The 15,064-nt window shown below is 43.3% G+C and overlaps 1 protein-coding gene across 1 annotated transcript in view; it reads left to right on the forward strand.

The window, feature by feature from the left end:
• Positions 1-15,064, forward strand: part of PCSK2 (proprotein convertase subtilisin/kexin type 2) — a 249,610-nt gene that overhangs the window by 176,660 nt on the left and 57,886 nt on the right. The gene's annotated exons all lie outside the window — the stretch shown is intronic.

Raw genomic sequence — 15,064 nt, forward strand, 5'->3', positions numbered from 1 at the left:
TTTTGACTATTTTGGTCTGTTGAACTGGGAGTTATTTGCCACTTTCTTAAAGATAAAAAAAAGTAGAAATAAGAAGAAATCCTTTTCAACCCACCACAAGATGATTTAAAACACGCTCACGTCACTTGATCTGTTGAAGAGAACTATTGTGCCCTCTGCTCCGCGTCCACATGTTCTTGAAAAGTGTTTCCGCTGTAACCTCTAAGAGCTCATGTAGCTCCTTTCAACGAAACAGTAAGCATTATGGCAAGGGTTTGAAGTATTTTTTTAGTTGAGGTACAATCGATACATAACATTTATTAACTTCAGGTGTACAACATAGTGATTCAATAATTGCATATTTTAAAATGATCACCATATCGACATTAAGTCGAGTTGGTACCTGACACCATACATAGTAACAAAAAAAACACTTTTTCTTGTGATGGGGACTTTTAAGACCGGATGTCTTAGCCGCTTCCAAATATACAATGTTGTATTATCAACTCATGGGCTTGAAGAATTGCCTGGAATCCCTATCATGTTAAACTACTCAATGGTCCATCCAAAGTGGTGACTCTTCTTCAGCCTCTCCTGCTACTAAACATGTAAATATGTAGTTTCTTTTTTCCGAAGTAAAATTGACGTCTGGGTGGTTGATTGCTAATAAGAAATAAAGATGCGTGACTTGCTCCCTCAAAATCAACTAGGTTTTAAACCTAGGGCTTGCCTATTATTGATGTTCTTGGGTGAAGTTCATGAGAACACACGAACTTCAATTAATAATGTAGCAATATGTGGACATCACTTTTACTTCCCATGGCAAATTCATGTAGATAAAATAAATGTTGCCATTCTCTGTTCAGTGATAAAGAAATAGGCTCAGCAAGGTTGCGTGAATTTCTGGTCAATTAGTATGTGTCAGAGCCAACGCTTGAACCCAGCTTCAGACATGTTTCTAAATCTAAATTGTACCATATTCTTTTATAAGCATCATTTTTATTATAAAAGACAGAAAGCTTGATGGCCAGAGAGGAGCCAGGGACAGGTCCCCAGTGGACCAGGCAGCTTAGACTATGTCCTTACAATTAGCAAGTTGACCAGAGTATGTCTGGGGTGCAGGAAGTGCACATGGGTTGGGGGCTTGGCAACTACAGAAAAGAAGAAAGAAGAAAAAAAATTAAATTTGCAACATTTTAAAAAGATCGTTGCTGATGTCCGATAGCACAGCTTGCTCTTTATCAACTTCCAAAGCTGCTTTAAAATTATCATGCGTGTTTGAAAGTGTGTTTAGGGGATGAGGACGTTTCACAAAGGTCTGAGAATTTCTGACACAAAGCGTCTCATACCTTCCGTGACTTAACAATCCTAGATCCTGCCATACCCTTAGCAAATAAACCATTTCCAGACATAGGGATGTGAAGGTACCAAATAGATGTCACTAAGCCAGAGGCGAGACATAACTGGTGATGGTGGTGTGGAACATTGTACCGAGAGGGACCGAGAGGGAGTGCCTGGCTTCGGCATGGCTGATTTTCATTCGTCCACACGATAGCAGGGCAGTACCAATGGGTGTGCCACTTGCCTCCTCCCTGCAGCTAGTAGATACGAAATTAATCTTTGACGGATTGATTCAGGCACAAAAATACAACCAACACAATGGTTTCCACCCCTACCCGGGCATATCCCATTTTCTGAACCCAAACACAACCTCCCCAAGCAAGTCTTCTTGTGGGATATGCTGTAAGAATATTCTTTAAATACACAAACAAGAAAGACAAAACCAAAAACAGAGATGGCTTCTATTTTAAATACTTTCATCTTCAAACTTGCTCTTGAAAGTTCAATTTGAAACTGGCTAAAATCCTCTAACAAGGACTAATCAGGGCTTACTGCAATACAATTTTTCATTGTCAACGGTGAATATTCCCAAGTGTCCAATCGCCTGAGACACAGTCTAATCAGTCAGGCACATATGATCCTGGCCTGTTGGGAAGCCACTGATGCAAGACACAGGACCCGACCCACTTTGACCCACCAATGGGGCTTTTCCCAATTACCAAGTCATGCTCGAAGGTCCTCACCTTCCATGGTCTGTTATTACAAAGACCGGATGCTACCAGTTCAAATCATGCCTCTCAAAGCATACTTACCATTGTCAATGCTTCTGGAAAGAAGGTGGGTCAAAGTTCGAGCCTGCGGCACTGGGAGGATCTGTGGTCCAAAAGGTTGGGTCTGTCCTGGAGGTAGTTCCCTCCTGGCACAAGGAGACGTTGAATACAGCAACCTTCCCATGAGTGTAGGATACGCTTATTAAAAATTCCCTCTGGGTGAAATATTTGCCTGGTATTTTCCTCTGTATAATGTAGGGCCTAGGGCAGGAGGAAGGAGAATGAGTGGGAGAATACGGAGAATAACATTGTCATGGGTTAGTAATTGTTAAAGCCTAGAATGGGTACCCGAGATTTCACTCTACTTTTGTAATCTCTGATTTTTTCCGTAATAAGAACTATGTTTAAAAAGCATAGGGTGTAGGGGCGCCTGGGTGGCACAGCGGTTAAGCGTCTGCCTTCGGCTCAGGGCGTGATCCCGGCGTTCTGGGATAGAGCCCCACATCAGGCTCCTCTGCTATGAGCCTGCTTCTTCCTCTCCCACTCCCCCTGCTTGTGTTCCCTCTCTCGCTGGCTGTCTCTATCTCTGTCGATAAATAAAATCTTTTAAAAAAATAAAAAATAAAAATAATAAAAATAATAAAAATAATAGGGTGTAATTTAGTTAGGTATTTATGACACTATCAGTATTGGTGTGCAAGCTTCTGAGGAGCTTGCCAGATGTCCTAGGAACAGAGACAGATACCCAGATCACCACAGTACTAAGCCCACAGCCAGGGCTAAAATAACACAAGGAAAGCTAATGCCTGTTGAATGGTTGCTATGTTCAGGGCACTGTTTTAAGTGCTTTGCATGTATCCCTTCAATTAATTCTCATAATAACCCTTTGAAGTAGCAATTACCAGGATTATCCCCTTTTTGAAAATGGAGGCACAGAAAGGCTAGGTAACTCATGCAAGGTCACACAGCTAGTAAGTGGTGGAGACAGGATCTGACACCAGTGAGGGGGCCATTGCATGCACTGCCTCGTAACAAAGACGCCTTGGAGAGCACGGGGAAGGGCAAAATTATCTCCGGCTGGAGAAGCAGAGAGAGGCTTCCTTGAAGAGGCGGCATGTGGTCGAGGATTTGAATGAAGGTAACTGGTGGAGTGAAGGGGTAAATTTAGGTGGAGCGGGGGAGCCAGGAGGTCAGACATGTTCAGGAGATAGCCTAGACACCTGAGCTAGGAGTTAGAGACTGGGACAGGGGCAGCATTCTAAGAAGGCTTCATGGAAGAGGTGTACACGAATGGTTTATACAGGTTGCTAGGAGAAAGGAGGACAGATTTTGTGATAGGGTCAGAAACTGGACCCGAGGCGTCGATGAGGACCCTTCTCCCGTTGCACGCAGGGAGTGCTGTTACCCCGGGGGCTCTGGGAGTCTCGAGCCCAGCACCTGCCTTTGGCTGGAGCTTTGCTTACTACAAATCCAGCATGAGTCTCTGGGCAGTTGTGCAGCCGCCAAGGCATGCTGGTTTCTTCAGGTGTTCTCCTCTGGGCATGCGCTCCCAGTCCAACACCCATCTCTGCCAGGCAGCCCGGGGGCTCTTGAGACATGCTAGTTTCAGCGCACTCCGAAACTCCGCTAAAGGGCTGATGGATGTTGACCAGCAATGAGCTTGCTGCTGTTGCTCTCCCAGCCACACTGTGGCCTCAAAGGCAGCTTAGAACTCAGAAGCAATTGCTGGGCAGGAAAACGCAGCGGCTCTCCATCGTGGGCTTTGCATTGCTATAGGAAATAGAAAATAAAATGCACTACAGGGGGCACTCTCCAGCAAGTGAGCCAAGTGTTCTCCTGGTCGGGGAAACCGAGTTTAATAGCAGAGGGTCTCTCCTGGGCTTTCCTCACACTTTAAACTAGCCTATCACCCCCTCCGTACTTCTTTCTTAACTGGTTTTCCTCTGAGTGCATTTCTTTAAGAACATATGCAACACTCCCAGCCAAGGACTGTTTATGAAAGCAAACTTCATGCATATGCAGAACTGCTTTTAGGAGATATGTATATTAGAATTTCTTGCCCTGTGCTTAATTTGATTTTGTAGGATTATGCCTTTTTAAGCAGAGCAAGTATATTTATTCTACTGTGAACCGTTTAGTAATTACCTGCAGTATCCGAGCTCCAGGGATATATTTGAAACACAGTTGAGAAATTTGTAAAGGGAGTATAATTTCCTCCTAGCTTGCAATCAGAGAAATACTGACAGCCAAGCAAAATAATAATATAGTAGTAGTAGGGGTAACCCAACTTACAAAAAGGTAGAAAATAGTCCACATTTAATGAGCATCAGTAACAGGCAATATAGATATAACCAATGTCCTGTGTGGTATCGGGATTTAGCATTATGTGTTCTTCCTTGCTGGCACTCAATGCATGTTGATTGGCTGGTTGATGGATGGGTGGCAGACCTTCTCAGCCACGCCGACGTGTTGAGTGGCCGTGACACCTGTCCGTTTTAGAGGGGCCTGCTTCTTCCAAGGTTTGCAGCCCACGCTTTGTCAATAATCTCCCGGCCTTGCTCCGTTTTAGGTCAATGTTTGGTGACGCATCGCAGATCTGTATTCCATTACCGTGCTGCTGTCCATAAAAATCCCTCTTGCATAGCATTTCTTTGACAAGCGTTCGCCACTGAAATGTCATCCCTGCCATTGGCAGAATTTATGGGGCATCACAATGGGGCCGCACGCTCTCTCTCTCATAAGCCCTAAAGAGTAAGAGATTCTGGATTAGAAGCAATTCCTGGCCACAAAGGGTTTACTATAAATTCAGGGAGAGAGAAGACATTTATTACTCAAGCCACCAGGACAGGGGTGAGGGGAGGAGGAAAGATAAACGGATGCCGAGGGACTTGGGTCTCTACGTGGGCTCACTTGATTGATAGCATTAGCTAAACCTTCAAAGAGGAAAGATTTTCAGTGGTTAACTTGTTTTCTTATTAGAAGTCATATTTCATTTTGAAGAACGCTAGGCAACAGGCCAAAAAAGAACATGTGAGAAAAATGACCATTTCTGGTTGGATATTTGCACGTTGATGGAAACGGATGCTTTACCCAGGTGACACTTAACGGTTTAGAAATAGACGAACATCTTTCCCTCCTGTCTGTATGAACTAATTCTGAAATCACCTCCTGGCTAATCAAATTCAAAGAGCTTTCAAAGACAAAATCTAACTTTTTCTCTCATGTGAGCTTTGAGACAAACTCATAAGCCGATATGAGCTCAAATGCCTCTGCTTGCAACCAACTATCTCTCTACCCAAACCGAGCGCAGTGAAATCCAACATAGTTCAATTTTGTGAGCTGTCGTGAGCCGTTGGTGAAATACCACACAGTTGCTTTTTTAAAAATTTCCGGTCCCCTACCCGGATTAGGCAAATCTTCATTATTTAACATTTTCCCTCAGCTAAAAAAACCTGACAGAACACAGAGGTGGGAGTTCTGGAGACTGTAAAAGAAATCTGTGTATGTTGGTGTAGTCATTTCCACCTTGGAAACTAATGTTATGCATGCCATATGGGGGATTTTTATGGCCCTCGGGTGGCAATAATTCTTTCCTTAAGGGGGAAAAATACAGTAGATTTCGATGGACAATTGTAGTGCTGTGTTAATTGGTTGGAATAGATTAAGTGATCCCTGAATACTTTTCCCCATCTGTAAAATGGGCCTGAAACTCCACCTGGAAGGTTTGTGTGAGGGACTAGAGACACGCATACAGGGTACTTGGTTCAGAGCATGACACATGGTAGGCCTTCCCTAAATGGCGACAAATATAATTGTGGAAGTCGGTAAAGGGATGTCTAGGGGGGCTAAGACAAAGGTTCTCCAACTAGCTAGAAAATGAGGAGAGTTTATGCCAAAGGAGTCAATGGATGACCCGACCGTGGATGACCTCACCCATCTTTCTCAGCCATTCCATTTCTCATCTGAGACTTTGACAAGAAAGTAGACTAGAAGACTAGTCTAGAAAACAGTAGCTCAAGGTTAGACTTTCTGGCCAGAGCCTGATGCCTGTGCTTCTGCCGTGCGGATTGAAGGAGGAGTTATATCCAAACACAGCCTGAATGCATGAAACAAGGATGATCTGTGGGAAGATTGGAGAGACTAGCGTCTAGTGTCAGAAAGACGGAAAGCCTCTCCACTTCTCCAGAAAGTACTGGATGCTTGTCAGCAGATCTGGGGTTCTCCCCAGAAGCAGCTGTACATGCTGCCCTATCCAAACCTTTGGGCTTACTTACCCCTGGAGAGAGCCCTGGACGTGAGCCAGCAAACATGACTGATCTCTGCATTTCGGCTCCAATACATGTAACATTCAAGTATCCTTTTCCAAAGGATGGCTGAAAAAACAGTAGCTAGCTGCTGTACAGCTCTGGCTGTGTAAGAATCTGTAGACCTAGGGAGACTGGAGCCTGGAACCTCATGTCCATGAACCTGGCCAAGTTGTCCACTGGCTTGCTGAATGAATCGACCTCGGCTCCCATATCTCTGTGAAACAGAGCCCTAAAACACTATTATAAGCCTTGGCTGTGGAATACAGAACTAAGGACTCCATTAAAACAGCCATGGGACCAATAACCAGGAAAGGAGCCCAAAGGAAGAGAGAGAAAGAAAAGGAAGAAAAAAAAAAAAAGCAAAAACAAAAACCCTCCAATTCAAAATTAGCCTACAAACTAACATTCCAAAATATCTGAAAAAAAAAAAAAAAGACCCACATCAAACATACTTTAAAAATCAAGACATGACTTCATATCGGGTGAAATTAATTTTACGGGAAGTCTTTTTTTCTTTTTTTTTTATTAGTTTCAGAGGTAGAATTTAGTGATTCATCAGCTGCATACAACGCCCAGTGCTCATTACATTAAGTGCCTTCCTTAATCCCATCACCGAATTATCCCTCCCGCCCCAACCTCCCCTCCAGCAAACCTCAGTTTGTTTCCTAGAGTTCAGCATCTCTTAGGGTTTGAGAGTCCTGAAAAAGACATTAAAGTAAGTTATGTTTAGTTTGCTTAGAGGGATAAGTATAAGGATAACATCCATTTAAAAAGAAAAATAAATGATGGGGAAACAAGCAAAAGTGAACATGAATATGAGAAGGAACCAACTGCAATTGGGAAATGTAGCCTTTGGAATGAAATCCCAATGAATATGATAAAATCTAGCCTGGGTGCCGTTGAAGAGATAGTAATTGAATTGTTTATTAAAAACCTACAGCAAACATTCTTCTTTGGGGGGAGGGATGTAGCTGGCACACAATGCCACATTAATTTCATGTGCACAACATACTGACACAACAACTCCATACATTAAGCTGTGCCCACCGTAATAAGTGCAGTCATCCATTACTGTGAAACACAATTACAGTATTATTGACTATATTCCCCATGCTGCACCTTTCATCCCCATGACTTGTCCATTCTATAACTGTAAGTTTGAACCTCTTAATTCCCTTCACCTATTTTCCCACCCCTTTCCCTTCGGTAACCACCAGTTTACAAACATCATTCTTAATGCTGAAACTTTGATGGCGTTCTCTTTAATGCTGGGTGAAATAAGAATGCTGCCTATAATCTCTTTTATTTGACACCGTGCCACATCTCATAGCCAATGAAATAATTATAAATCTAAGGAAAGATACGTGAGAATATTAAGGAGCAAATTATAAAATTTAGAAAACATGAAAGAAACCCTGAATGAATAGAGCTGCCTACTAAGTTCATGGATGGGAGGATGGAAAAATAGAAAGATATCAAGTTAATCTGTTAAGTCAACGCAATTTCAACTTAAGTCTCAATAGTATTTTTCTGTGAAACTAGACCAAATGATCCCAAAGTTGATATGGAATAGCAAAGGGCCAAGAATACAATAAGACAAAGAAGGAGGAGGAGACTGAATATAAAGAAGAAATAAAAGAGAAGGGGAAGATGAACCATAAGAGCAAGATGGGGAAATTCTGCCTGCCAGATATCAAAACATTATAAAACCATAATAATCATGAGACAGAAGGCTTAGCATAGAGAGAGAGAAAAAAGATCAGAGAAACTGAAGAGAAAACCCAGAAGCAGACCGCCATACAAAAGTATCTTAATAAATGACCAAGATGGCAATAAAAACAATGAAAAAATGATGGTGTAAGGATATTCAGTAAGTGGTGCGAGTTATTCATATGGGGAAATACGTGTCCACCCCACACACTGAGCATAAATGAATTCTAGGAGAATTTTGACCTAAATGTATGTAAATCTTTTAGAATTAAAATGTAAGAAAACATCTTTATGATCCTAGGCTAGGGATGGATTTCTTTTTTTTTTCTTTTTTTTTTTTTTTAAGATTTTATTTATTTATTCGACAGAGATAGAGACAGCCAGTGAGAGAGAGGGAACACAAGCAGAGGGAGTGGGAGAGGAAGAAGCAGGCTCATAGCGGAGGAGCCTGATGTGGGGCTCGATCCCATAACGCCGGGATCACGCCCTGAGCTGAAGGCAGACGCTTAACCGCTGTGCCACCCAGGCACCCCTAGGGATAGATTTCTTAAACAAGACACGAAACCACAAGGAAAAGGATAAGATGGAGAAAACCAAGTTAGATTAAATATTTTGGTTCAAAATCACAATAAACAAAGTTAAAAGACAAGCCACAGACTAGGAGATAGGTACAGCAAGTTCTGTGATCCCAAAGGGTTAGTATCCAAAATATATAAAGAACAGCTACAAATCAACGGAAAAAGATAACTCAATAGAAAAAAATGGACCAAGTTATGCGCAGATGATTAACAGAACACCTGAGCTAAATCACATGTGAAAAGATGCTCAACATTCCTAGCAATGAGGAAATTGCAAAATGAAACAATGAGATACCATTTCACAGCGTTTGGATATGCACGAATGGTCAAGTCTGGCGATACTAAGTGTTGGCACTCTCCCACTCTGCAGGAAGTAATACATATCCAAAAAACCTGTTTCCACTCTAACATACCTACCCCAGAGGAACTGTCACACATGTGCACAAGGTAATAACGTACAAGAATGTTTCTTTTCCAATTATTTGTAATAGGCAAATTGCAAACAATCTAAATGCCTATTACTAGGAGTATGAATAAGTAAATTGCAGCATATTTATAAATGGACCACTACACAGCAGTAAAAATGAATGCACCAGAATTTATGAATAAACCTCAGAAATTCAAGTGAAAAACACAGATTTTAAAGAGGTTATATACTATGAAACATTTATATAGAGTTTGAAAGCAAGCAAGTAGTGGCATATGTGCTTATGTATAACTGATTATAAAGTAATTATAGGAAACCATGCACATGCATTCCAAGCATCAACTTTGTACAGTGGTCACTTCTGAAGAAGCAAAAAGAGAGGTGTGGTCTCGGGGAGGGCTTTGATTGTATCAGTAAAGATTTATTTCCTTAAAAAAATTTATGCCAATATAAGATACATGGAATGTGCCCTTGTAATTACAGATGCTGTTGGTCATGCGAATATCCAGGATGTCTTGACTAGTAATGCACAGAAATACGCACTTTGCTTTGCTCAGGAAGGTGGGGACTCGGCCGGAGACCATAACTGTACTACGTATTTGTTCTGCCATTTAATTTTCTGGTGTGACCAGAGTCTCCATGACAAATAGGGTACATGGTCTTCATTCTACCAATCTTGCTGTTCCCTCAAAGGTTAATTTTCCTCAAGACATATGCTTTGAAATTTAAAACTATATAGTCTATAATAGAATGAAAATAGGTATACGGTCGAAAGAGATTTAATTTACCCTCATGCGTAAACTGAAGGTATCTTAAGAGACTGACATTAGAAGTGCTCATTATATCACAAATCTTGCTGAATAATGCCCATTCCCTAAATGTCTCTTGAATCAATTTCCTGTTTTCTCTGCACACCGCTGCTGCCTCAGTTTTCAGTCTTACCATCACAGGAATGGCTTTGTCTCCTGCTCTCCCCGAAAACCAACTACCGTTTTGTTAATTATATTATGTGTGATAATGGTGTTGTGGTTATTTAGGATTCTATCATTTTTTTAGAGATATATTAAGCAGTTTCGTGGGGGGGGGGAGTATCTGTATTTTTCTTTAAGCTGATCCTCAAAAAAAGTTTAATCAAATGTGGCATAATAGTAATTGTACATGTATGCACAGGCCTAAAGAATAAAAGCAACCAAATGTCTATCCATAGATGACCGACTGAATAAATGATAGTATGTTACCCACACAAAGAAATCCGAAGTATGAAAAACATTTGGCTTTGGTAGAGTTGGGTGGTGGCTGTATGAGATTCGTTGTGTTATTCATTAAATGTATTGGTTATTCATTTAATATGGTGGTATTTTAAAGCCAAAATAGAAGCACCAACACATCAGCCAGACCCAGTGCTGTTAGCAGAAGCACTCCTACCCACCAGCCCCAGAGTGCGTATTAAATCTGCCAATGCCCAAAGGCCCTCCCGCACGCCACACGAACCTGAGAGGAGCGGAGAGAATAAGAGATCAGACAAGACGGACTTTTTCTCCTGTTCCTCAAGGATGGCCTTGCTCTGATCCTTGTCACCCAACATCCTTGTGGTCCCCTAAACATCTCCTCGGTATTTATGGTTCCCTTCACGTTCATTTATTTCACTTACTTACTACTTGAATTTCTCCTTCCAGAAAAGGTATCGGGCAGCAGCCAGTAATATGGTAGAACCAGTCAATAAGAATGAAAGTGAAGTTTACTAGTTCAGGTTATTCCAGCAGCTGTAACAAATGCATCCCCAAATCTTAGAGGCTTAACACAATAAAAGCTATTTATCATTCACCTACCAGTTCCTCCACGTATTCCTAGTGCAACAGCTCCCCTCCAAGCCGCGATTCAGGGACGTGGGCTTCTTGCATCTGTGACACTTTGTTTCAGGGTTACCACGCTTGTCCGCATCCAACTGCAGGAGGCAGAAGAGCATGGATAAGCACTCACCTGCAGTGTTCATGCCCCGAAGCGGCAGACGTCCTGTGTGGCCCCATCACATTAGCATAATGTAGTCACATGGTCACATGGCTGCCTGCCAGCGCAAGAGAGGCTGGGAAAGGGAGCTTCACTGGATCCCAGGAAGAAAAGAAAAGGAGCTTGGTGATCAGTTAGCATATTCTGCCACCAACAGAGATCATGTCACAAAGTAACAGACAACACTGTACCAGAAAACTTGAGCCAATGGTACTAACAAATGAGTGAACTAAAGAACCAGTGAAAACTGGGTTAATTATTCAGTTCCTTTCTGTATCAGTCAGGGTCCTCCAGAGAAACAGGGCCCATAAGATATGTAGAGAAAGAGAAAGAGATTATTATAGAGAATTGGTTCACGCAATGATGGAGGCTGGCAAGTCCAAAATCTGCAGGGTGGGCTAGCAAGCAGGAGACCCAGGAGAGCCAGGGTTCCAGTTCCAGTCCAAGGCAGTCTGCTGGAGAATTCTCTCTTGCTCAGGAAGGTCATTCTCTTTGTTCTATTTAGGCCTTCAACTGATTGGGTGAGGCCCACCCACAGTCTAGGGAACAATCTGCTTTACCTAAAGGCCACCAATTTTCTTATCCAAAACACCCACACAGAAATACCCAGCATAATGTTTGACCAAACATCTGAGCACCTCTTGGCCCAGGCAAGTTGACACAAAAAATGAACCATCACGTTTTCTATCTGCACTTTTCTGTTAGTCAGGAATAGATGATAGTCAAGGGTAAGAGCAGGGGTTTGGAAGGAGCAGACTTGAGTTTTAATTCTGGTTCTGCCTCCCGTGTGAAAAGTGGCTCCTTATCCTGATGCCTCAGATTTCTCTTCTTTAAAATGGGGACAGTAATAGTTTATCGTGAGGTGTAAATATAATAATGAACGCACGTCTCTCGGCACAGTGCCCAGCCCAACGTGCATCAATAAATGGGAGTCATTGTATTCATACTACTCCGGATATCCTACAGTCTGCCTTGAATGACCTATATAAAGAGGGACATGCTTTAGGCTAGAAAGGGCCAGAGAGATAACCGAATCACTCTAGTGAAAGGCCAGCAATGTGGAAAGAAGGGGTATGCCTGGGCTGTGTCTCTGGAGATCCCCAGGGTCAGGGCAGTGCCTCAGGTGTTCACTCGGACCCCTCCACGGCCACTGCAGCTGTTTGAGAAAGCCCCGATGCAATCATCATGGCAGTCCAGGTTTGAACCGCAATCCCCCATGGGTTAACCATGGGTTGTCCCTCTAGCCTTGCTTGTCCACAGTATGTATGAGTTATCCATTGCCAAAGAATGTCACGTAACAAATCATCCCAGAACTCAGGAGCTCAAAACAATGAGCATTGACTATTGCTCACACCTCTATAGGTCAACTGGGCAGCTGTGCTGATCTGGACTGAGCTCAGCTTTGTGACTGGGCTCACCCATGCAACCACGGTCAGCTGGCAGCCTGGCTGGGGGCCGACTGGTTTAGGATGGCCACTCTCACATGTCTGGAGGACAGAGGGCTGCCAGCCAGGGCACCAGGGGTAACAGTCTGCAGGTCTTTCATCATTCAATAGGCTCACCTAGGCTTGTCCACATGACGTCTAGGCAGGTTCTCAAGAGAAGGGAGAGGCTACAAGTCCTCTTGAGGGGTAAGTTCCACATTTCCACTACCTTCTTTTGGCCACAGCAAGTCACAAGTCCAGCCAGATTCAAGGAAGGGGTAAATATACTTCACCTCTTCATGGAAGGAGCAAGAAAATCACATTGCCAAGAGCATGGCCCCAGGGCAGTGGGGATTAGGGGCCACTTTGGCCATGCAACCACTTGCCTCCCTCCCACTGACCTTAGTTAGAAGGAGGCTGATTGAGCAGCAGACATTTGTTCCTCACCCCCTAGGGCTCCACATCTGACAGACTTTTGTTTTATTCTAGAGGCAGGAGGGAGCTACTGAACATTCTTAAGAAAGCAATGAGGGCAAATGAAAATGGATTTGGAAAAAGATTTTCCTCACATTCAGGGGAGCAGGCACGTTTGTCTGAGACAGTCAGGAAGGCAGGAGAGAGGGGAAGGCATTCGAGGCGGTGGGAACAGAGCCTATGAAGACCCAGGGGTGTGGAAAGACATGGTGTCATGAACAATGACAGGGAACCTCCATTCGTCGTTTATAATTAATTAGTGTTGCCTGATTTAGCAATGAAATGTTTCTTCCCACCCGTTCCTCTGGAGAGTCCGCAACATTTGCCTCCCCGCTTCAAGGCCAAAATTAAGAATATGGAAGCATTCGACGGCTTTCATTTGCCCACGCCAGTTCATGCGCATTCAGCCTCCTGCCTTTGGTGAGCAGTTTGAAGGCAGAGCTGGGAGGGTAGTGGGGCAGTCCAGTAACTGAGCGTGGGTCTCAGACCTGGCCCGGCCACCGCATCGCTGTGCGCCTTTGGGCTGGCACCTCTGAGACTCAACTCTGACATCTGTAAAATGGGGCAGTACCTTCTCATAACCCTCCTGAGAGGATGAAAGGGGTGAGGCAAGAAAGGCACTGAGCAGGCTGTCTGGTAGCGAAGAACAGCCCAGGAAGTGGCAGGTGGGTGTTCGTTTTCCTACGTCCTTCGTCACCTAGAACAGTGCCCTGCTCACCGAGCGGTCTCCATCAGCACATCCGTGTTCTTCGCGGACGCTGGCGAAAGTCCTGACTCTCCCAGGGCGGCCCTACTTGCACCTTGCAGGTCTCGGAGAGGAGATCTTGACGGGGCTGATTATTAAATAATATGGAAATTAGTTCTCGGCCAAATTAGACATGGCGTTGATTTTTTAAGCTCTTATTTAAATAGGTATTTGTTCCGCGTCAACCATACAGCAAGCGAGTCCTATTTAATCAGTATCCATTAAAGGTCCATTTAAAAATATATATGTACATACGTGCAAAGCAAAATGTACTTTATATCTGGTATGTACTTTACGTAAGTATAAATTTAAATATCTAAGATATGGATTATATAGACTGTGTAAGTACGTATTACATATAAATATATAAGTATATAATTATGTACTTAAATGTGTATTTTTAAAGTATATCTATGAATCAACATAAAGAGTGTCCATATTTCATTATATATACATATAAAAACATACATGTATACACACACATAGTTTATCAGAGTTTTCTTTTTTTTTTAAAGATTTTATTTATTTATTTGACAGAGATAGAGACAGCCAGCGAAAGAGGGAACACAAGCAGGGGGAGTGGGAGAGGAAGAAGCAGGCTCATAGCGGAGGAGCCTGATGTGGGACTCGATCCCATAACGCCGGGATCATGCCCTGAGCCGAAGGCAGGCGCTTAACCACTGTGCCACCCGGGCGCCCTTATCAGAGTTTTCTTTAGCATTTCCCTCAGCGTTTGGAATAAGGGGGCCATGAAAGCCACGTCCACAGTAGACTCTCCCATCAGGTTGAACTGTAACTGGGCCCCTTCTCAAAAATCTCAAAAATCTCAAACGCGGTCCGTAGAAAACTTAGAGATAACTGGATAGTGGTTTGCTCAGCACTTTGTTTTCACAGCTTTTTTTACCACAGGGGCCGTCCCTCTGCAATAACCAGGAGATTTGCTTGGACCCAATATACACATACCATTCTTGTTCCAAAGGGAATTTGGAGCCCGTGAGATATGCGGCCTTTATGGAAGCAGGATCTACTTCTGCTCCTATCAAGGGAAAGAATATAAGAATATTTTTTCCTCCCCTCCCCCATCCTTGGGTGCGTAAGGGCCGGGACGAGAGCATTGCTTGCCCCAAGAGGACGTTGCAAAGAGTACACTAGTCGATGCAGAGCTCTAAATTCCTAGGGTCACGCAGCCAATAAGCCGCTTCACCCACGTTTTCCTTATGGACGCCATAGTGGGCGCAGTAAGTGGAGAAGCCAGCCCTTCAGCAGGCTGTGTGAACGCTATTCCAGCAGCCTGGATCCCGA

The sequence above is a fragment of the Ursus americanus genome, chromosome 22, assembly GCF_024610735.1.
Source record: "Ursus americanus isolate L20-20 chromosome 22, mUrsAme1.1.p, whole genome shotgun sequence".
NCBI lineage: Eukaryota > Metazoa > Chordata > Mammalia > Carnivora > Ursidae > Ursus > Ursus americanus.